Raw genomic sequence first — 27,550 nt, forward strand, 5'->3', positions numbered from 1 at the left:
CAAAACCAGTGCAGGGCAGACTTCTACGGTCTACACCCTGATCATGACTGAATAGATAAGGATGGGCTTGAGTGTAAATTTTAAGGGGCTTCATCGTTAGCTTCAGATCTTTTAGTACAAGAAGAGTGCTGGGCAGACTTATACGGTCTGTGTGCCCTGAGAATGGAAAGGACAAATCAAACTCGGATATATAAAGTTATCGCAGCACATCAAGTAAAATGAGTTTATCGTGATGGGCTTACTGGTTGGACCGTACAGGTCTTTATCTGCCGTCACTTACTATGTTACTATGGATTGAGGATATCAAGCTTAAACAATGTTGAAATTTGGATTTTTATGTTTGCATAATACACTCCACACTAATATCTATAGAACAGATAAGCTAGGCAAGGCACAAGGGATGTGTACCCTGTGCGCAAAGAACCACCTCCAAGGCTCTGCCAGTCTGCGACGCAAGAGTTCACCACCCAACATACTCATTTACATTTCTTGCATTGTGATTTTTTAATATATTACTTTGTTTTGCCCCCCACATTTAAAAGATCTTTTTGGATTCTAATTTGTGAAGGATAAAGCAATGGCAGATAAGGGGCATAAGGCCAATCTTGTCTGCTCAGTGTCAGCTTTGGTGTAATGCCACAGACATCATCTATGCAAAGGCGACCAAGTAATTCTTCTCCAATTCGATATATCTGCGGCATTCGATATGGTTGACCATACGTTACTACTCGAACGCCTGGATCAGATAGGAATAACAGGGACTGTGTTTAAATGGTTCAGTAAATTCCTTTCAAATCCACTAAGGGCTAGGTCTAGAATTGTTCCTTCTTTTTTTGTCTCCTGAACCAGCTGCTCCATAAAGCAGTCCTTGATTTCATCAAGGAATTTCACCTCTCTAGCATGCACTGATGATACATTCATCCAGTCAATATCAGGATAATTGAAATCACCCATTATTACTGTGCTGTCCAGTTTGTTAGCCTCTCTAATTTCTGATAACATTTCTACATCTGTCTCTTCATCCTGGCCAGGTAGTACACTCCTATCACTATCCTTTTCCCCTTTACACATGGAATTTCAATCCATAGGGATTTCAAGATGTGTTTTGTGTCCTAGTGTTTCAACTCATCTAAACAAACTGTACTGGCTTCCCATAGCACAAAGACTCAGGTTCAAAGCTGCTTGTTTAGTTTTTCAAATCCTACAGGGCTTCACCTCTGAACTGCTAAGACCACTTTGCTACGTTTGGTCCAGTCTAACAGACTGAATCAACAACTGATGCATCAGCATTCTAAAGACAATTAGAAATGAGAAGATTTTCAGTTCTCTATTCCCTGTTCTTGGAGTCAAAATTTAAACTGAACCCCCAAGAAGCCAGATTCTGCATACAATGCAACACCACAGAAACAGAAAATGTCCTCTAGTACTGTGCAAAATATAAAGACAGCAGATGTAAATTTCATCACTTTACAAATTAACAAATAGAAATAAAACATATAGAAAATTAAATAATACCATTTTATTGGACTAATACATTTAGCTTTCAGAGGCCAAAACCTCCTTCCTCAGGTCATTACAGTATACTGTTGTTGCAGTATACTATCCTGACCCGAGGAGGGGGTTTTGTTCTCTGAAAATTAGTCAAAGTGTATTAAAATTAGTCCAATAACAAGATTTCCATGTTCTGTTTATAAACATTTATTAACACAGCTACAATACTACTTTATCCTAAAGCAAAAAAAAAAAAGAAAAGGTAAAATTATGTATCATACCTGATAATTTTCTTTCCATTAATCATAAGCTGATCAATCCATAGACTGGTGGGTTGTGTCCATCTACCAGCAGGTGGAGATAGAGAGCAAAGCTTTTGCCTCCCTATATGTGGTCATGTGCTGCCGGAAACTCCTCAGTATGTTGATATCAAAGCTCCATCCGCAGGACTCAGCACTTAGAGAATTACACCCACAAAGGGACACTCTGCCCAGCTCACCACCGCCGAAACGGGGGAGGGGAATTAACCCAGCTCATCCCCACACAAGTGGGGGAGGGGAATCCGTCCAGCTCATCCCCGCGGAGTGGGGGAGGGACACCACCCCGCCGATGCGGGGGGATCTGGCTTATCCTGCAACCGCAACCGCGGGAGGAGCTGACTGACCCTAACACCGCCGAAGCGGGAGGGGTACAAAGCTGCCCTACAGCCGCACGAAGCGGGAGGGAGCGCCGGCAGAATTTATGTCTCAATCCAGCCCCGTAAAACGGAGGGGAGAGGAATGCAGCAGCTCACTGTAACACAAACTCGTCTCAACTCTTGAAGAATCCAATTGAAAAAACTTGAACACGAAGTCCTCCTGAACAGGAACTGAAGACTAAACTTGAACCTGAAATGCAACCAGAATATAAACAGTACAGATATCTGGGAGGGGCTATGGATTGATCAGCTATGATTAATGGAAAGAAAATTATCAGGTATGATACATAATTTTACCTTCCATATCATCATGCTGATCAATCCATAGACTGGTGGGATGTACCGAAGCAGTACTCACCCAGGGCGGGACATAGAAATCTCTGACCGCAACACTGAAGCTCCAAACCGGGCCTCCGCCCGAGCAGCCACAGACAAGCGGTAATGCCTGGAGAAGGTATGGGCCGATGCCCAAGTTGCCGCCTTACAAATCTCTTCCAAGGAGACGGACCCGGCCTCTGCCATCGAGGCCGCCTGAGCTCTAGTGGAGTGAGCCTTCAGCTGGATAGGCGGCACCTTCCCCGCGGCCACATAAGCCACTGCAATGGCTTCCTTGACCCATCTTGCCACTGTAGGCTTAGCAGCCTGCAGACCCTTACGAGGACCTGCAAACAGGACAAACAGATGATCCGATTTCCGGAAATCATTGGTCACTTCCAAGTATCTGATGATGACTCGTCTCACATCCAGATATTTGAGAGCAGAGTATTCCTCTGGGTAGTCCTCCCTACGAAAGGAAGGGAGACAGAGCTGCTGATTCACATGGAAGCGAGAAACAATCTTGGGCAGGAAGGAAGGCACTGTGCGAATAGTCACTCCTGCCTCAGTGAACTGCAGAAAAGGCTCTCGACATGAGAGTGCCTGGAGCTCGGAAACTCTTCTGGCTGAAGTGATAGCCACCAAAAAGACTGCTTTCAACGTCAGGTCTTTCAGAGATGCCCTCGACAAGGGTTCAAAAGGCGGCTTCTGCAAGGCTCTTAGCACCAGGTTGAGATTCCTCGCAGGCACCACTGAGCGCAGAGGAGGGCGCAGGTAATTAACTCCCTTGAGAAAACATACCACATCTGGCTGCGAAGCCAGGGAAGCACCCTTCAGGTGGCCCCTGAAGCAAGCCAGAGCCGCTACCTGGACTTTAAGGGAACTGAGCGACAGGCCTTTCTCCAGACCTTCTTGCAGGAATGCCAGCACTGAAGAAATTGGAGCAGTGAAAGGAGAAAGTGAGCCTGCTTCACACCACGCTGCAAAGGTACGCCAAACCCTGGCGTAAGCAGTAGAAGTAGAGCGCTTCCTCGCTCTCAGCATAGTGGCGATGACCTTGTCTGAGAAGCGCTTCTTCCTCAGACGCTGCCGCTCAATAGCCAGGCCGTAAGACCAAAGGAGGAGGGATCCTCCATCACCACGGGACCCTGATGCAACAGGCCCTGCTCCACTGGCAGCCGCAGAGGGTCGTCCACTGAGAGCCTGATCAAATCCGCATACCAGGGACGTCTGGGCCAGTCCGGACCCACCAGGATTATCCGGCCCGGATGCTTTGCCACCCGGTCTAGTACCCTGCCCAACATGGGCCAGGGCGGGAACACATAGAGAAGCTCCTGTGTCGGCCACTGTTGGAGAAGAGCATCTACTCCCAGAGATCGAGGGTCCCGTCCTCTGCTGAAAAAGCGCGGCACTTGGCAATTGGCTGATGACGCCATCAGATCTAGGCTTGGCCGGCCCCAGCGCTTCGTGATGTCCAAGAACGCCTGAGCCGATAACTGCCACTCTCCGGGATCCAAGGTATGGCGACTGAGAAAGTCCGCCTTGACATTCATGACTCCGGCAATGTGGGCAGCTGACAGCTGTTCCAGGTTCGCTTCCGCCCACTGGCATAGATTCATGGCTTCCTTGGCTAGAGGGGCGCTCTTGGTACCTCCCTGGCGGTTGACATAGGCCACAGCCGTGGCATTGTCCGACAGGACCCGTACTGGCTTCAACGCCAGTACCGGGAGGAACTCCAAAAGCGCCAACCGAATGGCTCTGAGTTCCAGGAGGTTGATAGACCACTTTGCCTCTGCAGGAGACCAGAGCCCCTGCGCTGTCCTTCCCATGCAGTGGGCTCCCCAGCCCGTCAAAGAGGCATCCGTCGTGACGACAATCTACTCCGGGGTCACAAGAGGCATCCCTGCAGACAACTTGTCTGTCTTCAGCCACCAGCTCAGCGCCTTGCGCACTGCTGGGTCCAAGGGAAGGCGCACAGCATAATCCTCCGACACCGGAGTCCAGCGCTGCAGCAGAGAGTGTTGTAGTGGTCTCATATGAGCCCTGGCCCAGGGCACTACTTCCATCGTGGCCGTCATAGAGCCCAACAGCTGCACATAGTCCCAAGCCCGAAGCGGAGAGGCTACTAGGAACTGGTCCACCTGAGCCTGAAGTTTGACAATCCGATTGTCCGGCAGGAACACTCTGCCCACTTGGGTGTCGAATCGAACTCCCAGATACTCCAGGGACTGAGTCGGGCGCAGCTGGCTTTTCTCCCAGTTGATGATCCACCCCAGGGAGCTCAAAAGAGCAATCATCCGGTCCACAGCTTTGCCGTACTCTGCATAAGAGGGGGCTCGGATCAACCAGTCGTCCAGATAAGGATGGACTTGTACTCCTTCCTTTCGCAGGAAGGCCGCGATGACCACCATTACTTTGGAGAAGGTCCGCGGAGCAGTAGCCAACCCGAACGGGAGGGCTCTGAACTGGAAGTGTCGGCCCAGGACTGCAAAACGCAGAAAGCGTTGATGAGGAGGCCAGATGGGAATATGCAAGTACACTTCCTTGATGTCCAAGGATGCCAGGAACTCCCCTGCCTTCACTGCCGCTATGACAGAGCGGAGAGTCTCCATGCGAAAGTGCCGAACTTTCAAGGCCCGATTGACCCCTTTGAGGTCGAGGATAGGCCGGACAGAACCTCCTTTCTTTGGTACCACAAAGTAAATGGAGTAACGTCCCTTGCCAAGCTGATTTTCTGGCACCGGAACGACCGCACCCAGGCGGATCAGATTGTCCAAGGTCTGCTGCACTGCCACAGCTTTGACCGGAGACTTGCAGGGAGAGAGTACAAACCCGTCTCTTAAGGGTCGGCAGAACTCTAGCTTGTAGCCGTCTCTGATGACTTCCAGCACCCAAGCGTCTGAAGTTACCCTGGTCCACTCGCCCAGAAACGAGGACAGGCGTCCTCCAATCTGCACTGGGCCATGGACCAGGACCCCGTCATTGAGTACGAGACCCTGGGGGAGGACCGGAGGGCGCACCTCCGGGACGGCGGTCTCTGCGAAAGGAATGCTGCTTGGGGGAGAAGTTCCTCTTGAAGGAAGAGGGGGCAGAGGAGCCCAACTTGCCCGGGCGGTACCGACGGGCTTCCTGAAACCGTCCTCTGGAGTTACCGGGGCGAGCACTGGCCCGAGCCCTGACCTCTGGTAACCTCTTGCCCTTAGACGTGCCGAGATCGGTCACAATTTTGTCCAGCTCGACCCCAAAGAGCAGCTTGCCTTTAAAAGGCAACTTAGCCAGGCGGGACTTAGAGGCGTGGTCAGCAGACCAATGTTTCAGCCAAAGCCAGCGCCGCGCAGAGATTGTCTGAGCCATACCTTTAGCCGAGGCTCTCAAGACATCATACAGTAAGTCTGCCAAATAAGCCAAGCCCGATTCCAGGGCCGGCCAATCAGCCCTCAAGGAAGGATCCGAGGGGGAAGCCCGCTGCACAATCGTCAAGCACGCCCTGGTCACATAGGAGCAGCAAACTGAGGCCTGCAAACTTAAGGCAGCCGCCTCGAAGGACGACCTTAAAGCCGCCTCCAATCTTCTGTCTTGGGTGTCTTTTAGGGCCGTGCCACCTTCCACCGGCAACGCCGTTTTCTTAGTCACCGCAGTGATTAAAGAATCCACGGTAGGCCAAAGAAAGGCCTCACGTTCACTTTCAGGCAAAGGATAGAGGCGGGACATAGCCCTAGCCACTTTGAGGCTCGCTTCCGGGACATCCCATTGAGCCGAAATTAAGGTGTGCATGGCATCATGCACGTGGAAGGTTCTAGGCGGGCGCTTCGTCCCCAGCATAATGGCGGAGCCAACAGGGGCTGAGGGAGAGACATCCTCTGGAGAGGAAATCTTCAAAATGCTCATGGCCTGCACTAACAGGTTGGGCAAATCCTCTGAGCGAAAGATCCGCGCTGCAGAGGGGTCATCCGCTCCATCCGAGCGGGAATCCGTCTCCTCCAAGGAATCCCCAAAGGACCGTTGGGAGAACTCAGATACGCTGCCCTCATCTACATCAGAGGAGACAGAGTCCTCTAAGCCCTGGGAATCCACCCGAGGGCGTTTACTTCCGGGGGCCTCAACCCCTTTGTCGGACAAGGGAGAAGGGGCAGCGTTTTGCATAAGGAAGGCCTGATGCAGCAGCAAAATAAACTCGGGGGAGAAACCCCCCAGACTGTGTATTTCAGCAGCCTGGGCCACAGCCCTAGACGCACCCTCAACCGGCGCTCGCAAGAGCGGGGGAGAAACATGCTGCGCATCCAAGATGGCGTCCGGCGCGACACTCTGCGAAGGAGCCGCGCGGGAAGAACGGCGCTTGACTTTAGTCGCTTTTTTACCGTCGCCCAAATCAAGGGCGGCCATGGCATGAACGTCTCCCAGCTCAAGGGCGGCCCAAGAAGAAGCCGTCCGAGCAGAGTGGCTGGCCAAGATGGCGGAGGCGAGCAGCGGGGGATGGGCATTTATGGCGGGAAAAACCGCCGCACCGGAGGAAGACCCGGGACACTTACCGGCCTCCAAACTGACACCCAACAAGGGCGAATCAGACTTTAAAACCCCCGCATTCCCGCTAGAAGCGCACACGCGGTCCGGGGAGCGATTCTTCGCGCCCTCGCCCTCCGACGCCATAGGCCACATGGAGATCGATCGGGGAACCCCCTGCCCGCTATAAAAAGGTAAAAATTACCTGCTTCTCGCTCCGAGCTGTAACGACCTGGTGTCCCAGTGAGTAGCTGCAATAAACGTTTAAATAAACGTCGAAATAAACGCCCTTAAGGACGTCCAAAAATTTTTTTTTTTATAACGGAGCCAGCGGGAGGGGGGAGAAAAGGAGGGACCTGGCGCCACCAGGTTTGCACTTGCTCAAGAAGAGCCCTCAACCCCAGGTACTCAACAAAACCTAAAGATTAGGCTTGGAGACCTAGCCAGAGCTGCTGCTGTGTGTGACCACCACCTGCTGAGATAGAGAACATACTGAGGAGTTTCCGGCAGCACATGACCACATATAGGGAGGCAAAAGCTTTGCTCTCTATCTCCACCTGCTGGTAGATGGACACAACCCACCAGTCTATGGATTGATCAGCATGATGATATGGAAACAATTATTTACAGTTTGTTGTCTCTGGTTTCTGCTTTCCTCATCTTCTCTTCACTCTCTTCCTTCCATCCAGCATCTGCCTTCTCTCTCTTCCTGCCATCCAGTGTCTGCCTTCTCTCTCTCCCTGCCCCTGCCATCCAGTGTCTGCCCTCTCTCTCCTATTCCCTCCATCCACTGTCTGCCCTCTCTCTCCCTTCCATCCATCTGCCCTCTCTCTTCCTCTGCCCCTTTCAACCACTATCTGCCCTCTCTCTCCCTTCCATCTGCCCTCTATCTCTGCCCCTTCTGCTCTCTCTCTCTCTCCCCTTCCATCTACCATTTGCCCTCCCTCTCCCATCCATCCAGGGTCTGCCCTCCCTCTCTTTCCCTTCCATCCAGGATCTGTCCTCTCTCTCCGCCCCCTCTTTTCAGCCCCCAGTTCCAGCCTCAGCCCACTTCTCCCACCTGCCCCCCTTTTCAGCCCCATTATCCCACCAGTTTCAGCTTAACGTCAGCCCCAGCCCTTTTCTTCCACCAGTCCAGTGGCGTAGCCAGACCTGAGATTTTGGGTGGGCCCAGAGCTAATATGGGTGGGCACGCACTGTCTATATAAGTATGAGTAGTGTCTCTTGGGATCCTACAAAATAATGCCTAAGAATTCACTTGATGATGGATTTCTAAGTAGTCTGCCCAACAGCTGCCCTGCATCAGTATAACCACATAGATACTTAATGGAAAAATTGATATTTTTAAATATAATTACATTATCCCACAATCTCTCCACTGCAAAATGCTATACACAAACTTGTGCAAAAACACACTCATATCTTTAAAACCATAACAGCACTAATTCCAAGGACAGGATGAGCTACAACATTATGCTTGAAAAGGCAGAACTGTAATTACACTAGGCTCTAAAACACCAATACACTACCTCATGAAAAAAAGCAAAACAAAAAGGGCTGCGAATACTACATGCTAGCAGAATACTGCACCTTGATCACACTTGAAAAACACATGACACAACAGACATGACACAAGGAACTAAAGATCAAAAAATATGAAGGCAAAATACTGAACTGGAAAGTTAACTCAAGAAGTCAGACTCAGCATGCAGCAATACCAGAAAATTTTAAACTTACATGCAAAATATCACAGATGCACATTTCCAAAAGATGACATATTCAAATTAATAAATTCTGAATAAAATACTTTTTTCTACCTTTGTTGTCTGATCTATTCGCTTTGGTCCCAGTGTCTTCTGTTTTACGCAGTGTCTTCTTTCCATTTGATATTTTTTCACTCACCATGTCCACCATACTCCTGTGTCCTTATGCGTCCTGTCTACCATCTGTAGCCCTGCCCCTATCCTTCCTCGAGTTTCAGTATCTGCCCTCAACGTGTTCCAAACCAGCCCTTAAACTCAGCAGTTTCCGCTCCATCCATATCCAGCATTTCTCCTCACTCCCCTCCATCCATGCGCATCTACTTCCACTGTCTTCCCTTCCCTCCATCCATGTCCAGCATTTCTCCTCTCTCCCTTCCCCTCGATCCATGTGCATCTCCTTCCTTTGTCTTTCCTTACCTCCATCCTTGTCCAACATTTCTCCTCTCTTCCCTGCCCTCCACTCCATCCATGTCCAGCATTTCTCCTCTCTTCCATCCCCTCTATCCATGTGCACCTCCTTCCTGACTTCTCTCCCCTCCCTCCATCCATTCGTCCAGCAACTCTCCATTCTCCCCTGCCCTCTCCTCCAGCCATCCATCTCCAGCAAATTTCCTCTCTCCCCTTTCCGTTCCATCCATTCATGTCCAGCAATTTTCTTCTTTCCCCTACCCTCCGCTCCATGTCCAGCAACTCTCCATTCTCCCCTGCCCTCTCCTCTAGCCATCCATCTCCAGCAAATTTCCTCTCCCCTTTCCCCTCCATCCATCCCTGTTGTCCAGCAATTCACCTCTCTCCCCTGCCCATCCTGTTTCTGTCCATCCCCTTCCCCCTTCTATCCAGCGTGTCCCCCCTCCCCCTTCACAGCATCTCCAAGCCAACTTCCGTTCCAGTCTACTCCCGAAGTCGCAGCGACGAACGGGCATGCAGCGCTGCGGTAGTAAAAGCAGCAAGGAGACTGGTTCGACTCTCCGTCCTTCACTTCCCTCCCTCTGCGTCCCGCCTTCCTCTGACGTCATTTCCTTTCGGGCGGGACGCAGAGAGAGGGAAGTGAAGGACAGAGAGTCGAACCAGTCTCCTTGTTGCTTTTACTACCGCAGCGCTGCCAGCCCGTTCGTCGTTGCGACTTCGGGTAAAAGTCGCCGTTCCAGTCGTCGTCGCTTGGGCGGGCCTGAGCCAAGATTGGGTGGGCCTGGGCCCACCCAGGCACACCCATAGCTACGCCCCTGCACCAGTCCCTGAGCTTCAGCCCCACCTACTTTCTCCCTGTTCCCTTTTCAGCCCCCATTCCCCCCAGTTTTAGCCCCTGCCCATTTTCAGCCCCAAATTCCAGAACTATCCCCCTTATCCCACCTACTCTCCTTTTCAGCCCCCAGTTCCAGTCCTCTTCATCTACCTGCCTTGCATTATAGCCCCCCCCCCTTTTCAGCCCCAACCTCTCAACCAGCCCCCCCCCTTCCAGGCCCATTCTCCCACCCGGCCCCCTGCAAAGCATTTTAAAAACATCTGAATTGGCAGTGCAGCACCAGCGTGCAGTGCCTCGCGTCCACCTGTGAAAGAAACAGATCGCCTCAGGTCTTCACTGTGTCCCACCCTCCTTTAATTTACCTTCCTATTTCCACGAGGGCAGGACAGTGAGGGAATGCCCGAGGCGATCTGCTTCTTTCACAGGCAGACGCAAGGCGCTGCTGCTGCCGATTCAAATGTTTTTAAAATGCATTGCAGGGGGCCGGGTGGCTGAGAGAAGGGGGCTGTCGAGGGAGCTGAGGGTAAGCAGGTGGAGATTGGGGACTGCAGCGCCAGCAGCATGAATAAAAAACAGGATGAGGCGGGAGCAAAGCACCTCCCTTTATGCTTATACCCGGAGCAGACCGCCCCACTGCCCCGCCCTTGGTACTCCACTGGAGGTTTGTCGTCAGCCTTCAGGCATGCGCTGTTAGCTCTGCTGGTCCACTGGCCCCAATGATGTCAACTTCCAGTTCCGGGGGCAGAGGACCAGCAGAACTGGCAGCACATGCTTGAAGGCTGCTGTAGTCCTGCACTTGATTTTTTTGTTGTTATTGTTTTGCCGCCCCAGGATTTGGTGCCGCACCCCAGAGAGTTTGCTACGGCGCACACAGTTTGGGAACTGCTGGCTTACTCTTTGAAAAAGTACAAAGACTAGGGGACATGCCATGAACTTACTAAATAATGTATTTAAAACAATGCATAATTAATCTCTGCAATTTGTTGCTAGAGGATGTGGTAAAAGAAGTTAGGGTAGCTAGGCTTAAAATGGTTTGGACAAATTCCTGGAGGAAACGCCTATACATTGCTATTAAGGTAGACTTGAGGAGAGCCACTGGAGGTAATCAACATGGAATCTTGCTACTTTTTGAGATCTTGCCAAATGCTTGTGACCTGGATTGGCCACTGGATTGGCCCAGGATACTGGGCTTGATGGATCTTTGCTCTGACCCAGTATGGTAATATTTATATACTTATCTATATTACAGTGGGGGTGTAAGAGCAGTAATGAGTTAGAGTGGTGAAAGGCTGATAGAGACACAGCAGGATTACATCTGGTATTGGGAAAGGAAATCCATATTCCTATTAAGCTGTTTTTGCCTGTTTTAAAGTGTCTGTTCATTTTAGTTTTGAATGTATTCTGTTCTGTTCTCTTAGGGCATAATTCTGCTGTGCGACAACAGCAAAATCTGAGACTTCTCTTAACCTCAATATACATTCACACCATGTGTCCTGCAGCAAGTCATTCTTATTTATCTTAATTTGTCCAACTCTAATTATTAAGTACTTTCCACATAAACATAGAGTGGGCTGCATTTAAATCCGTTGACCCAGGTACATAGGGCTCTCTGAAAACTGGCTGTTTCTGCCAGGCTAAGAACAAATGCAGAGTGTTCCGCGGAATGCATATTTCAAACTTCTTGAAAAAAAAAATAAAAATGCATTCCTAAATTTGTGTGGAGATAGAGGGAATGAAAGCAGCTAGCCTGCATACATTCAATTTTCAAATAGGTGGGTGTTATCTTACTTGACACCCAGTTGGCCACTCACACAAGCAGGTGCAGAATGCAGGAACATTTTTTAAAGCATGTGCTTTACACCAGTTAATTATCAAATGAGGTGCTACCCATGGAGTTTCTCTTTTGAAAATTAGCTACAACGTATGCATGTATTTTGCAACCAGAAACCATATTGAAAACTGCTGTAGACCTTAAGCTTACTGGAAATTAGATTCAAGATATTTCATCTTTTCTTTTGATTGCACAGCACTATGTGCATGAGAGGAGTGTGTGGTAGGATACAAAGTAGTGGTAGGCAGTCACAGATGTCCCAGTGGCTCCCACAGGCATTCCAACTGAAATAAACTATTCATGGCTGCCTGCCACTTTCATAACACAACTGCAAATAACAGATTGTGTTCAGCATTGTGCTGTACGTCTATTTATGCTTGTCTCCTTTTTTTTTTAGACAGTATTAATGTTCAACAGGAGGCGTTAATAGTCAGCTCCTGTTTTCATTGAGAAAAAATATGGTGAAACTCAGTCTATTTCACCATATAACATGAAAAGCCCCTACTAATTTTATATCCACTAAAATCCCAAGAATCTAACATGGCAATCAGTGCCAGCAGCGTTTTCATTTGCATGCAATGCAAACTGTGTTCCTTAGCATTTCAAAGGATGCTGATATTTTCCAATGCTATCTATAACACTTGGAGGTATATAAAAAAAATGCTATGAAAACAAACAGAAAATATTTCATCTGTTTCCATAAACAAATATACATGTGCCTTTTCTTTGACATCCTTCCAAACATTGGCTTTATTTTTGCCTCATCTTCACTGTCATCCATTAATTGCTTGGCTGATTAATTTTCTTCACTATTGTCGTTATTACTGTTACTGCACCCACAGTCGTCCGTGCATGCTTTGTATTCATTTTTTATATTGTAATTCTAATGTATGTTCAATGCGGCTGTCACTTCCTGATTGTCCATATAATCTGTGCTCTGATAGGACACCCTCTGTATGTGACCCTTTAAAAGTTTAACTCTCGCCAATCACTGACGTATAGGCAAGTACTGTCTTCAGTGCCCTTAAGTGACATATGTTGTGCCCTAGTCTCAAACACTGACCCTATTGGTCCCTTTCCTTGTCAGAGTGGTCACCTACCCCCTCAAAAAAAATGTTAAACATTTTTTGACAGCCTCTATGCCAGCCTCAAATGTCACACCCAGCTCCATGACAGCAGTATGCAGGTCCCTGGAGCAGTTTTAGTGGGTACTGCAGTGCACTTCAGGCAGGCGGACCCAGGCCCATCCCCCCTACCTGTTACACTTGTGCTGGTAAATGGGAGCCCTCCAAAACCCACCTGAAACCCACTGTACCCACATCTAGGTGCCCCCTTCACCCCTTATGGCTATGGTAGTGTTGTACAGTTGTGGGTAGTGGGTTTTGGGGGGGATTTGGGGCTCAGCATCCAAGGTAAGGGAGCTATGCACCATAGGAGCAATTTATGAAGTCCACTGCAGTGCCCCCTAGGGCATGTGAGGGGGACCAGGGCAATGGTCCTAGCATGTGAGGGGGACCAGTGCACTACGAATGCTGGCTCCTCCAATGACCAAAGGGTTGGATTTGGTCATTTTTGAGATGGGCGTCCTCGGTTTCCATTATGGCCGAAAACTGGGGACAACCATCTCTAAGGTCGACCATCTCAATATTTAGGTCGACCATCTTTTAGGTCGACCTAAATGTTGAGATTTGGGCATCCATGGCCGTATTATCGAAACGAAAGATGGATGCCCATTTTGTTTTGATAATACGGGATGCCCCGCCCCTTCGTGGGGACATCCTCAGAGATGGACGCCCTCAGAGATGGGCGTCCCTGTTCGAAAATGCCCCGCCACATTCCCTAATGTGCCCAGACCTACTCAATTACGTCGTAAGGTGTTCCTGCAGTTTAAACCCTGAATCTTGGCTGTGGGACTTACTTTCTATTGTAAATTTTCCTGCAAGTGTCTGGTCATGGTCAGGAAAATTCTTACATATTTCTGGTCCCTTCTCACTTGGAACATTTTTTGTTTGAGAAAGAGAAAACAAAGACTATATGATTTTATTTCCTGGTTAGTTAGTTAGCAAGTTATTTAGAGCATTAAGAATTAATATATTGCCTGTGGCAATTTGTGTGAAAGATTTTTCCTATTTTTCTTTTTTCTTTCTGCTTTTGGTCTCCTTAAAGTGGTCTTGTAAGCTTATATTTTTTTCTTTTCTTTTGAATTTACTTTAATTGTAATGATTTCCATATTTCTATAAAGTATAAAGTTCAAATACAAAAAGAAAAATAATTGAGTACCCCCGAAGCGGCTCTCTTCATGCGTCTAGCTCGGTCAGCTGCAGGCTCCATCCCTGAACAGCTGCATTTGGAACATGCTGGAGTCTTTTTAAACACTTAGTAGCCCCACAAATAATGCATTGCAATAATCAATGCATGAAATTACATAAGTATAATGCAACTGAGAAAAGTCAGACTCTAAAATAAGTATGAATCCTGCATAATTGATGTAGATAGTAAAATGAGGAAGAGACCAACTGAAAAATATGATTATCAAAAGTTAATCCAGCATCTAACAAAACTCCCAGACTATGTACTAACTGCCCGATATTCAGAACAATTTAGCCATCTAAATGGCACTTAGCCAGCTATCTGACGGTATTCAGCCAAGGATAGCCAGCTATCCCTCACTGAATATACGTAGGTTACTTACGTCAGACGAGGGCGGGCCCAGGAGGAACGGAGGGACGTCGGAGGAGGCGATCGGCTGTTCTTGCCCGTGCAGCGCCTTCACACAGAGGCACTGCACGGGCCCGGTTTCAGACGGAGGGGGGCCCGGGGGCTGAGGATGGCGGGAGCTGTTTTTTCTAAAAAAGGAGAAAGAGAGGAAGGGAGGGAGGGGGGCCGGGGCTGCCTAAAAAAGTCACGATTTTAATGCAGGGGGGAGCAGGGAGCAGCGGCGACCTCGGATGGGGCGGGGCAAGGCTGTCCATAAAGGACGTGTTTTTTTGACGTTTTTGGCATGCACAGAGCAGCCAGCATAACGCTTGGCTGCTCTGCGCATGCTTTACGGGCCGATTATCGACGGTTTTAACGAAGGGTTAGAGAATGCAAGTGAGCTGCAACGAGCAGCTCATTTGCATTCCCTTTCCTTTGTGCATAGCCGTTCTGTACCGATTCGTTATGGAATTCGGTACGGAACAGCTCTAACGAGGACTTTTGTGCATCTTGCCCTTAGTTTTAGTTAAAAAGAAAGTCAGTGGGCACAGAATAAATTCAACTAAATGCTTTACTATAATTGCTACACAAAAAGGGGCAGTATGCATTAGGATTTGAATTATAGTAAATTACATTTAGTAGGATCAGACCTAATCTGCAGTAATAATAGTAGCAGTAGTTATAGAAAAAAGGTCCAAGTATACTTTCAGACTGGAAGCTTGTGAAATAGAAGAAAAGAAGAATGAGTCCTTTCTAATGTAATTAGAAACTGTCCAGGCTTCAGTGAATAAATAGTGATCCAAGGGTTATAACCCTGCTCTCTACAGTTTCAAGAAATGCTTTCATTTAATCACAGAGACAGAGAATGTCCTCCTGCTGTAAGTGTATGCACTGTGTCGTGTTTTCTCTAATTGATAAGAGTCACTGAACCCTCTCAGTTCAGATTTGCCTGGTATTATGTTCAGTCAAGTGTTTTCTCAACTGACAGGCTAGTACTCATGCATTCTGGAACTTTTCACTTAACATTGGAACGTGCTAAAGGATCCGATGCAGAAATGGACCTAATCCCTGGGTCTCACCAGCTGGGATTTTCCTCACCACAAACAGATGTGAACTGTTCTGCCCGGTTAGCAGAGAAGGTGAGCCCTAAGTCCTAGTCCACAAGGACTATAAACAGACAACAAACCCCTGGGTTCTTCACCACAACCAACTGCAGTTTCACGGAGGTTGAGCCGCCAGATTCAGGCAGCCGGCAAGACTAGTCATCAAACAGGAAGTGCTGGTGTCCAAAGGCAGACAAGGGCAGGCCACCAAAGACGTAGTCAGGAATCAGAGATAGTAGCCAGGCAGCTCCGGTCACAACAGATAGTGGCAGCAAAGTTAGAAGTCAGCATTTAGCCAAGCAGCTCCGGTCATAGCAGATAGCAGATCCTGGCAGTAGGGTAAGAAGTCAGGGTTTAGCCAAGCAGCTCTGGTCACAACAAGTACTGGCAGCAGGGATACTGGCAGCCATTGCCAAAGCTCCGAGGAAGACGCGGAGCGGAAGAAAAAGGAGTGCGTCACTGACATCATCACAGGCTGACGTATCAAGATGTACAGGGATGGAGACCCCCTCCACGCCAAGGGGGGCCCAGCGCCGGGGTCTCTCTCCTCCTGCTCCCAGGTCACCAGCGCTGCAGTCCCCAGTCTCACCTGCCTGCCCTCGGCTCCGTAGACAGCCCCCCTCCATCTGCCACCGGGCCCCCTGCATTCACCTCCATGTGAAAGTGGCAGATCACCTCCTTTCGGGCCTTCCCTCATTGTGTCTTGCCCTCGTCTGATGTAACTTCCTGTTTCTGCGAGGGCGGGACATAGGGTGGGCCCGAAGGGAGACAATCTGCTGCTTTCACACGGAGGTGAGGCGCTGCCGATTTGAATGCAGGGGGCTCGGTGGTGGACGGAGGGGGGCTGCCGACAGGGCTGGGAGTGGGCGGGTGGAGACTGGGGACTGCGGCACTGGTGGCCTGAGAGCAGGAGAGGAAGGCGACAGTGGTAGCGATTGGGGGGGGGTGGCCTTGCCTCGGGCCCAGCTCAGTCTCTTGGCGGCCCTGCCTGCCGCCAGATATTCCCCAAAGTACCCCAATGCGCTTCCAGGTGGGGATGGGGAGGGGGAGGCACGACAAGCTGTTTTATCACCCTTTTTTTCAGTTTAACGTATTAATTTTTTCAAAAAGTTAAAGAGTCCAGCAACACTAGAAAAACAATATACCAAAACATCAGAAAATCAAACACTCCAATTCGATCTCTAGAAAACAGAGTTAAATGGTTGATATCTGCAATGCAGAAACAGCGAGGTTCTGCAGGGGTCTGTGTTGGGACTGCTGCTTTTCAACATATTTATAAATCATCTGGAAATTGGAATAATGAGTGTTTGCTGATGACACAAAGTTATTCAAGATGTTAAATCCATGAGGATAGTGAAAAACTGCAAGAGGACCTTATGAGACTGGGAGATTAGGCATTCAAATGTTAGATGACATATATGACTAGATTCAGTAAACGGCTGCAAAATTTGGGCACCGAAAAAAATGTACGCTGAGCGCTATTCTATAAATCGTGCTCTGAGTTGGGTGCCGTTTACAGAATAGCACGAAGCACCAGGATCCACGCCCAACTCTGGATGCGAGGATTTACACCAACTGAAACCTGGTTTAAATCAATGCGTGTAAATTAGGTGTGGATCCCCCAAATTCTATAATACTGCATGCATATTTACTGAATACCCCTGACCTGCCTATGCCCCTTCCGTGGCCACACCCCCATTCAGTTACACGCTAAAAAAATTATAATACATTTTTATAGAATAGCGCTTAGCATGATGTGTGAACAAATCCAAATTGTTGCCAAGTAATACCAATAGTGTCCAATTATTGATGCTAATTGGCTCATTACTCAAGTTAACTGTGCAAATTGGGTGTGCCCAAATTTGCACACGCAACTGTGGGTGCCATATATAGAATCCAGGGGATAATGTGAATAAGTGCAAAGTGATGCATATTGGAAACAAGAACTGAAACTATAGTTACATGATGTAAGGTTTGATATTAGGAGTCACCACCCAGGAACAGGATTCAGGTGTCATCATTGATGATATATTGAAACCCTCTGCTCAGTGTACAATGGTGGCTAAGAAAGCAAACAGAGAACAAAACTGAGAATATTATGATGCCTTTGTATCGCTCCATGGTGTGACTACTCTTTGAAGGAGTAAACAAACATGTGGACAAAGGGGAGCCGGTTGATATTGTGTATCTGGATTTTCAAAAGGCATTTGACAAGGTACCTCATGAAAGGCTACAGAGGAAATTGGAGGGTCATGGGATAGGAGGAAATGTCCTATTGTGGATTAAAAACTGGTTGAAGGATAGGAAACAGAGAGTGGGGTTAAATGGGCAGTATTCACAATGGAGAAGGGTAGTTAGTGGGGTTCCTCAGGGGTCTGTGCTAGGACCACTGCTTTTTAATATATTTATAAATGATTTAGAGATGGGAGTAACTAGCGAGGTAATTAAATTTGCTGATGACACAAAGTTATTCAAAGTCGTTAACTCGCGACAGGATTGTGAAAAATTACAAGAGGACCTTACGAGATTGGGAGGCTAAATGGCAGATGACTTTTAATGTGAACAAGTGCAAGGTGATGCATGTGGGAAAAAAGAACCCAAATTATAGCTACGTCATGCAAGGTTCCACGTTAGGAGTTACGGACCAAGAAAGGGATCTGGGTGTCGTCGTCGATAACACACTGAAACCTTCTGCTCAGTGTGCTGCTGCGGCTAGGAAAGCGAATAGAATGTTGGGTATTATTAGGAAAGGTATGGAAAACAGGTGTGAGGATGTTATAATGCCGTTGTATTGCTCCATGGTGCGACCGCACCTTGAGTATTGTGTTCAATTCTGGTCGCCGCATCTCAAGAAAGATATAGTAGAATTGGAAAAGGTACAGCGAAGGGCGACTAAAATGATAGCGGGGATGGGACGACTTCCCTATGAAGAAAGACTAAGGAGGCTAGGGCTATTCAGCTTGGAGAAGAGACGGCTGAGGGGAGACATGATAGAGGTATATAAAATAATGAGTGGAGTGGAACAGGTGGATGTGAAGCGTCTGTTCACGCTTTCCAAAAATACTAGGACTAGGGGGCATGCAATGAAACTACAGTGTAGTAAATTTAAAACAAATCTAAGAAAAATTTTCTTCACCCAACATGTAATTAAACTCTGGAATTCATTGCCGGAAAATGTGGTGAAGGCGGTTAGCTTAGCAGAGTTTAAAAAGGGGTTGGACGGTTTCCTAAAGGACAAGTCCATAAACCGCTACTAAACGGACTTGGAAAAATCCAAAATCCCAGGAATAACATGTATAGAATGTTTGTACGTTTGGGAAGCTTGCCAGGTGCACTTGGCCTGGATTGGCCGCTGTCGTGGACAAGATGCTGGGCTCGATGGACCCTTGGTCTTTTCCCAGTATGGCATTACTTATGTACTCCTCGAATACTGTGTGCAATTTTGTTCACCATGTCTTAAGAAAAATATAGCAGAATTAGAAAAGGTACAGAGAAGGGCGACAAAAATAATAAAGGGGATTGGACAACATCTCTTTGAGGAAAGGTTAAAGAGGCAAGGGCACTTCAGCTTGGAGAAGTTGAGGAGAGATATGATAGAGATCTATAAAATACTAGCTGGAGCGGAATGGGTACATATGAATCACTTGTTTACTGTTTCCAAAAATACAAGGACTAGGGGGACACACAATGAAACTACAAAGTAGAGTAGAATCGAATATTCATATTCGATTCGGCCCCGAATAGTGTCCCAAATACATTATTCGTATTCGGCTAAATAGTGATTTAAATTTGAATACGAATAATCCAGAGCTCTACTGTGTTAAATCCTATTGAAATAAACACTTGATCTCTGATTTCACGTTGCTTCTTTTATTATTTGTTATGTTAAAGCGCAATGCCCATTATTCATATTCTGCTGAATAGTAAAATATGCTATACAGTACAGCTCTACTACAAGGTAGTAAATTTAAAACAAATTGGAGAAAATATTCCTTCACTCAAATGTAATTAAATTCTTGAATTCATTGCCAGAGAATGTGGTAAAAGCAGTTAGCTTAGCAGGATTTTAAAAAGGGTTGGACAAGTCCCTACAAAGGAAAGTCCATAAGCCATTATTAAGATGAACTTGGGAAAATCCACTGCTTGTTTTTGGGATAAGCAGCATAACATCTATACTCACTCTTTTAGGATATTGCCATGTTCTTGTGCTCTGGATTGACCACTGTTGGAAACAGGATACTGGGCTTGATGGACCTTCAATCTGTCCCATTATTGCAATGCTTATGTTCTTATGGGAAAGAGTAGAATACTGCTACATAAATCAGACAATTAACCAGAATGACAAGGAGTTTAAATTCTAACAATAATCATAGAAAGATTTCCAAATTTGCTTGTATCTAACCAGCCAATTTTTCCCTTCTACAATCCGATGTTCATATTTGACTATCAATAGTACACAATTCCACCAGAAGTGTTATTCCAGTTCATTAGAACAAACTTGATTGCTAAAGATGTGAAAATGTCAAATAATTTTTGATGTCTGAGGGACAAACAAAGTGAACAATATAGGTATTTTAAACTGAAGAATCTGCAAGATAGTACTAAAATACCATTACACTTCAGGCCATTCCCATCGTATATAGTGCTACAGAAAACACTATATAGCTGCTGCTCTAACACCTTACTTCTGTCCAATACAAAGAGCTAGACATGCAAACATCAAATGAAGGAAGCTACAAGGCACACCTCCATATGCCTGGCAGGAGTCAGAATCAGTCTGTTGCAGCTTTGTTGTCTAACTGGTGTCCACAGAGACTTATGGAACAGGAAATAAAGTGATTGCAAAATAGGGGCAGAAACAAGGGGTCTATTAGACCAAATTAGCTTCCATTGGTCAGTAGATATACTACAATTGAGTTTAGCCCCCCATAGGGTATGAATAACCAATGGAGTATGCTGTTCAGACAATAATAGCTTCTTATTCATCTTGGAAGCAACAGATGTCTCAAGGACACCAACAGGCTCATTTTCGAAAGGGAAGGACGCCCATCTTTCGACACAAATTGGAAGATGGGTGTCCTTCTCCCAGGGTTGTCCAAATTGGTATAATTGAAAGCCAATTTTGGACATCGCAGGGATGGCCAAAGTTCAAGGGGGCGTATTGGAGGCGTAGCGAAGGTGGGACTTGGGCGTGCCTAACGCATGGACGTCCTCGACCCAAAATGGAAAAAAAAAGGGCATCCCTGATGAGCACTTGGACTACTTTACCTAGTCGTGTTTTTCTTACGACCAAACCACAAAAAGGTGCCCGAAATGACCAGATGACCACCGGAGAGAATCAGGAATGACCTCCCCCAGTGGTCAATAACACCCTCCCACCCTCAAAAAATATCTTTTAAAATATTTTTTGCCAGCCTCAGATGTCATACTCAGGTCCATCACAGCAGTATGCAGGTCCCTGGAGCAGTTTTAGTGGGTCAGGCAAGCACACCTAGGCCCATCCCCCTCCCTACCTGTTACATTTGTGGAGAAAACAGCGAGCCCTCCAAAACCCACCACAAACCCACTGTACCCACATCTAGGTGCCCCCCCTTTAACCATAAGGTCTATGGTAGTGGTGTACAGTTGTGGGTAGTGGGTTTGGGGGGGGGGGGGGTTGGGGGGCTCAGTAGACAAGGTAAGGGAGCTATGTTCCTGGGATCATTTTATGAAGTCCACTGCAGTGCCCCCTAGGGTGCCCGGTTGGTGTCCTGGCATGTCAGGGGGACCAGCACATTACAAATGCTGGCTCCTCCCATGACCAAAGGGCTTGCATTTGGTCGTTTCTGAGATGGGCGTCCTTGGTTTCCATTATTGCCAAAAATCAGAAACGGCCAAGTCTAGGGACGACCATCTCTAAGGACAACCAAAATTTCAAGATTTGGGCGTCCCCGACCGTATTATCGAAACGAAAGATGGGTGTCCATCTTGTTTTGATAATACGGGTTTCCCTGCCCCTCCATCGGGACATTTTGCGAAGACGTCCTCGACAAAACTTGGGCGTCCATTTCGATCATACCCCTCCAAGTCTCACTATCTGACACACCTCAGGGTTGTTGTCAGCCAACAATTTCAGCCCTGAGGGTAGGCCATTTGTTATACAGTGTTTCAACTGTAGGTACCTGAAATGTTATGTGCAGAGAGCCCAAATATAGCTTGTAGCGTAACAAAGTGCAGAAATTCAAAACCATTCAGAACATCTCACGACAGTTTGATACCCTAGATGCTCAGGCTTCCAAAAAGAAAGGACAGTTATTAATCAAACATAATATATTATTCCAATAGGGATAGCCATTATAGGACTAGATTGCCCTTGTGTTGTCTCATCAAGTATGAGATGGCAGTAATTGTAGTAGCAAGGACTGGCTATTGTTGCAAAAGATCAATTCCAGCTTTGCAAATTAATACAGATAGTGGATAAGGTGCCATCACAGCCCTTTATAGATGGAATCACACTGGAATGTCCTCCATGACAACATCTAGTATTTACCAACAGACCGTTTGCAAGAGAGGGGCTGTAACATATTTTCTAAACTCTGGGAAGCTGACTCCACCTGCATCTCTCGTGCATTTTAGCTTTTTAAGAGAGATCCTTTGTGGTTTCAATTTCTATAAAAATTGACTCTATATCTGGTCAAGATGCTTATAAAAAGACCTTGGAAATGGTAAAGATAACATACTAAGGGTATAAGTTATCTGAGAAGCAATAATCATCTTTACAGCATCTAGATATCCCAACCAGGAAAGCCAAAATGATGACGTTGTTACAGGTAGCTTGTTTCTTATTAATCACTAGTTGTAATTGTCACAAAATGCCTAGTCGCCTGCCAGGGGTTACCCCACGGACACTTAGAGGGCCTGTCCCCAGAACAGCTCAGGTCCGTCTGGGTCACAATCGCCTCTGGGCAAGTCTCCTGCTCCCAAATTATCCCCAGTGATTTCTAAGTAATTGGGGCCACACTCCCAGTGGTCCCACAGTTCCCAGAAACCACTCACAGACCCAACACACAAACCATCAGAATTTTTTATCAGTCCAGATGGCAGAACGAATACACAATTGTTTATTCTCAGAACTTGGAACAGTGGACAAAAATGTGCAACTGGCAAACAATAACAGGTAACTGAAATATGGATCAATTAAAAAACTAACTAAAATATTTGCATACTGTCTAAACAGTACCTGGGATGATCAGGACATATAACTGTTCACATAGCCTTAGCAAAAAGATCTGTCTTCTTCTTCCAGGCTAAGACTGAAGCAACAGTCAGCATTAATGGGTAATTTCAAACTCCATAATAATTAAAGCCCAGTCAACAAGTTTTAAATGTATATTGCTGCTTGCTTCCTGCTTGTGTTAAAGAAAAAGAACACTTGGTTCCCTATAACAGCTTTAAGTATAAACATGCACCATCTGCTGCCCAAATAGGAGAAATACACTTCAGACATATTTAAAACAGGGAAATATTCAAGACATTTTACAGACTTAAAACACACAGTTTCTTCACAGTAATGCATTAAGCACTACGTCTTCCTATGAGTTCTTTAAACACTATTCCCAAATATTTAAATTCAGTGCCATAGCACTTCAACATAAAGGGTGAAATTAAATCTGATGTGCAATGTACATTAAGAGGCACAACTTCCACCTTATCTCAGTTGACAATATATCCTGAAAGAATTCAAAAAGTGTGACTAAATCCAACAATACTGGAACAGAGTGTTGCGGATCAGAAAGGTACAGAAGCATATCATCCGGAAAGGTTAGGGTTACGGACATATTTTCAGAGCACTTAGCCTTCCAAAGTTCCATAGAAACCTATGGAACTTTGGAAGGCTAAGTGCTTTGAAAATATGTGACTCCAGAAAAAGGAGGCCAGATTGAGCCAGTCCGTGTTTTACTTCCATTGCTTTCAATGGAAGCAAAACCCGAAGGATCAATGTGTCCTCCTTTTTCAGGAGCCATATGGTAACCCTAGGAAAAGCAGGCTTTGATGGCCACTTGTTGTATTTATACTCCTACAATAGTAGCATGGGATCTAATCTTCATCAGTAATGTTTCAAGAGCTATACTGAATAACAAAGGATATAGGGGACACCTGTGCTTCAAGCCTCTAGTTAAGTAAAAGGGTGATGATATTGTCCTTCAACCCGCAAACAAGCTGTGGGATGAGAGTATAATACCTTGACCATTTCCACAAAGTCTGCCCCTAAGTTGAAACATAACGCCTCAAATAACTATTTCCACTCTACATATCAAATGCTTCTGCATCAAAGGGCATAACAGACGTAGGAGTCTGAGTTAATTTTGCCATGTGATTACATGATAAAACACCCTTGTATTGTCCATAGCCATCCTGCCCTTAATAAAGCTACTCTGGGAATTATGTATTAACTAAGGCATCAATTTTGGCCAACCTATCAACCAGAATTTTTGCATATATTTTACAATCATAGTTAAGTAATGATATGTCTATAGTTTTTTCCTAATCTTCAATGTCTTACAATTTCCTATATGGATTAGTGCCTAGGATGGTCTGTGGGTGGAGCTTAGGCTGATCATGGGACCCAACTGGTTAGTGACCATATTCAGATTGCTAGCCGGTTAGTTAAGTGACTAAACTAAGGACAGCAAAAAGTCTGTTCTAGCTTTAGCTACAAAGCTAAGCAGGCATCAGTCTGAATATTGGTCATCACCCAGTTAGCTTCCAGGTTGAAGCACTAGTTGCCCTCATCTCCCTCCCTCATGACCCTAATCCCTCCTCCCTTCCACTCTGCACATATTTAAGGACTGACTGAGGCCTCCCTGCCCACCCCCTATCCCCCAAACCTACTTGACAGTGGTGATGATTTGTTTTTTATAATTTGTATTGAGGTGCCAACAGGACCAGGTTTGGGAACCACTGCTCTACAGCACCTGGCTAGAAATGCCCCATTTTCAGATAAGCACAATTGAAATTAGGCATCATGCGTTAAAGAACAGTGCATGGCGAGATGCCCGTGCAAATTTTTGAGACTGCCAATTAACATCAGTAATTGGTTGTTAAAACTCAACTATCCATGTTTCTAAGCTCATTAGTTATTTTATTTGTACACTCATCTCCAATGCACACACAAAGCTGGATGTGGAAATCTGGGCACAATATATAGAATCTGGGGGAGTGTATGCCTAATTTTACATGATTGGACGTAACCTACCTGGAGGTGTAGCTGGACCAGAACAGAGGGGGAGCTGTAATGTACACCTGTTGGGCTAGATTCTATATATGGCGCAAAAAAAATGAGCATTAAGTGCTATTCTAAAAACAGCACGCTGAGTTGGGCACCATTTATAAAACAGCATTTGGCACTTAGATCCGCTCCCAATTTTGTGTGCGAGGATTTGCACCAAGTGAAACATGGTGTAATTCCTTGTACCTAAATTAGGTGTGAATATGCCTTATTCTGTAACACTACATGCAAATTCCAGGAATGTCCCATACCCCCCATGCCCTTCTCATGGCCTCATCCCCTTTTGGATCTGTGCATAAAAATGTATGCACACATCTTTATAGAATAGCAACTATAAAGATGTGTGCGTAAATTCTTATTGCCAATTAGCACCAATAATAATTAGCACCCAATTATTGGCACTAATTGGCTTGTTATGCCATTTATTTATTCATTCATTCTTATTTCCCACAATAATCCCAAAACACGTTTTGGTTCAATGTGGATTACAATTAACAGTGAAGAAAAATTAGAATTGTGTTATACAGTTACATAACAATATCAAACAGTATATACTGATTCATTAACTATAAGATTTCTTGAAAATGTATGCTTTTACTTTTTTTCTGAAAAGAAGGTAGTTTGTAATACTTCTTATTTCTATGCACTGTGCACATCTTTGCTGCGTACAACTGGGGTGGACCGCCTCCACCGCCCCGCTCTTGATATGCTACTGTCCAGCTGTATAGACAGACTTATAAATTATGTTTCTACAATTGGGTAGATGAAGAAGTAGATAACATCTGGTTCCTAATCTTGCATTTCTGCTTGATAACTCAATCAAGTATAACATGTATTCAGGAGACATTCTGATCAGTATTTTGAAAATTAGAGTGATAGCTTTGAAAATTAATCTTGCTCTAATTAGGAGCCAGTGTAGCATTACAAACAGTGGGGTTAATCTTTCATATTTTGACTTTCTGTAAATCAAATGAGTTGCCGTGTTTTGTATGGTCTACAACAATTTTAGTATGTTTTCTTTACAATCCACATACACTATGTTGCAGTAGTCTAGCTGGGACAAGATCAATGATTGTACTAATAGACAAAATGACTGTTATCAAAAATAATAGTTAAGATTTGTGTTATAATCAGGTATGTATATTGGTTGATTTTGAAATACTGGTAGGAAATAGGATTGTGCGATCTAGACATAACCAGAAATTTGGTTTTATCTCTGTTTAGTTTAAGCTTGAATACTATAGCCCAGTTTTCCATAAGGTCCAGACCTTTTTTTAACTTTGTTCAGTATCTCTGAAATGTCATTATGGAAGGTTATATATATGGTGACATCATCAGCATATATGATGGATTAAATCCCATTTTGTCTAGTTTCTTCCCAAGTGGGGGCATCATAACATTACACAGAACAGGTCAGATGGAAGAAGCCTGGGCACACCACATTCTGAGATTCATGGGGTTGAAATCTTGTTGGACATATTAACCTGGTAAGATCTGGTTCTTTTTTTTAGGAAGCCATTAAACCAAATTACTACAGCACCACTGATGCCCATATTGTAGAATAAATTAATTAGTGTTTTATGGTGTATATATATAATTAGGAGTATTGCATAAAACACCTGTCTGCTTTTCAGAGCAGGTAGGAGTATTGCATAAAACAGCTGTCTGCTTTTCAGAGCAGGGGTGAATTTGTGCACAATTGGAGCTGGTTCTGAGAGCCTATTTTTGCTTCTATAAACTTAACATAGCCATTTTGGACTGTCACATACGTATCCTGCTATAAAATCAAGCCCAAAGAGGATAATTTCCTTGCAAGTAAAACTGTTTTACCCTCAGAAAAGGATGCTTATAAAATAGCACAGGGATATACATGCGTAAAAAAGTATACTGTTATGTGGATTACTTGTAGGCATTCCTTGGGATGTGTTTTGAATGTGGAGGAGACAAGTTGCGATGTATGCTCATGTTTTATAAAATATTGTACCTTTGGAGCTGGTGCAAACTTTGTGTATGTGAATTTGTGCATCACTGGAGCTGAATCTGGGTACTATTTATTAGGATTTTTGAAGGAATTCACTCAGGGGCCCTTTTACTAAGCCGCGGTAAAAAGTGGCCTGTGCTAGTTTGTATGCATGAAATTAGCATGCGCTGGGCCATTTTTTACCGCAGTGGGTAAAAAGGCCTTTTTTAATGGGGTGGTAAATGGTTGTGCGCTAATATTAAAAGTAGCATGTGGCTATTTACTGCCTGAGCCATTAAGGCCACTTATTTACTTGCCGGTAAGGGCTCAAGCTCTACTCCTGTAGTAATCAGACAGCATGCGTTAATGTGGCTGTGCTGCCAATTACCGCTGGGAACACTCCCCGGTAGAAAATAGAAAATTATTTTCTAGCGCAGGAAACAGTGAATGCTAACTTCGAAACTACCACAGGGTGCCCACGCTACCCCGGCGGTGGTGTCAATTTAGCACACGCTACCTGACATTAGCCCTACCACGGCTTAGTAGAAGGCCCTCAAGACGGTGGACATCAAGAATAAGACAAACATAAGCAATAGACAATTACATCAGTAACAATATTCAAATAACAATACAAGTGCGGCATAGTATACTACATTATGTCAACACAATAAAACATTTTAGT

At 45.7% G+C, this 27,550-nt stretch overlaps 1 protein-coding gene across 3 annotated transcripts in view; it reads right to left on the reverse strand.

Moving 5' to 3' along the window:
* TSPAN4 (tetraspanin 4) overlaps window positions 1-27,550 on the reverse strand; it is a 1,044,908-nt gene that overhangs the window by 148,617 nt on the left and 868,741 nt on the right. The window lies entirely within an intron of this gene.

The sequence above is a fragment of the Microcaecilia unicolor genome, chromosome 4 (genome assembly GCF_901765095.1).
Source record: "Microcaecilia unicolor chromosome 4, aMicUni1.1, whole genome shotgun sequence".
Taxonomy (NCBI): domain Eukaryota; kingdom Metazoa; phylum Chordata; class Amphibia; order Gymnophiona; family Siphonopidae; genus Microcaecilia; species Microcaecilia unicolor.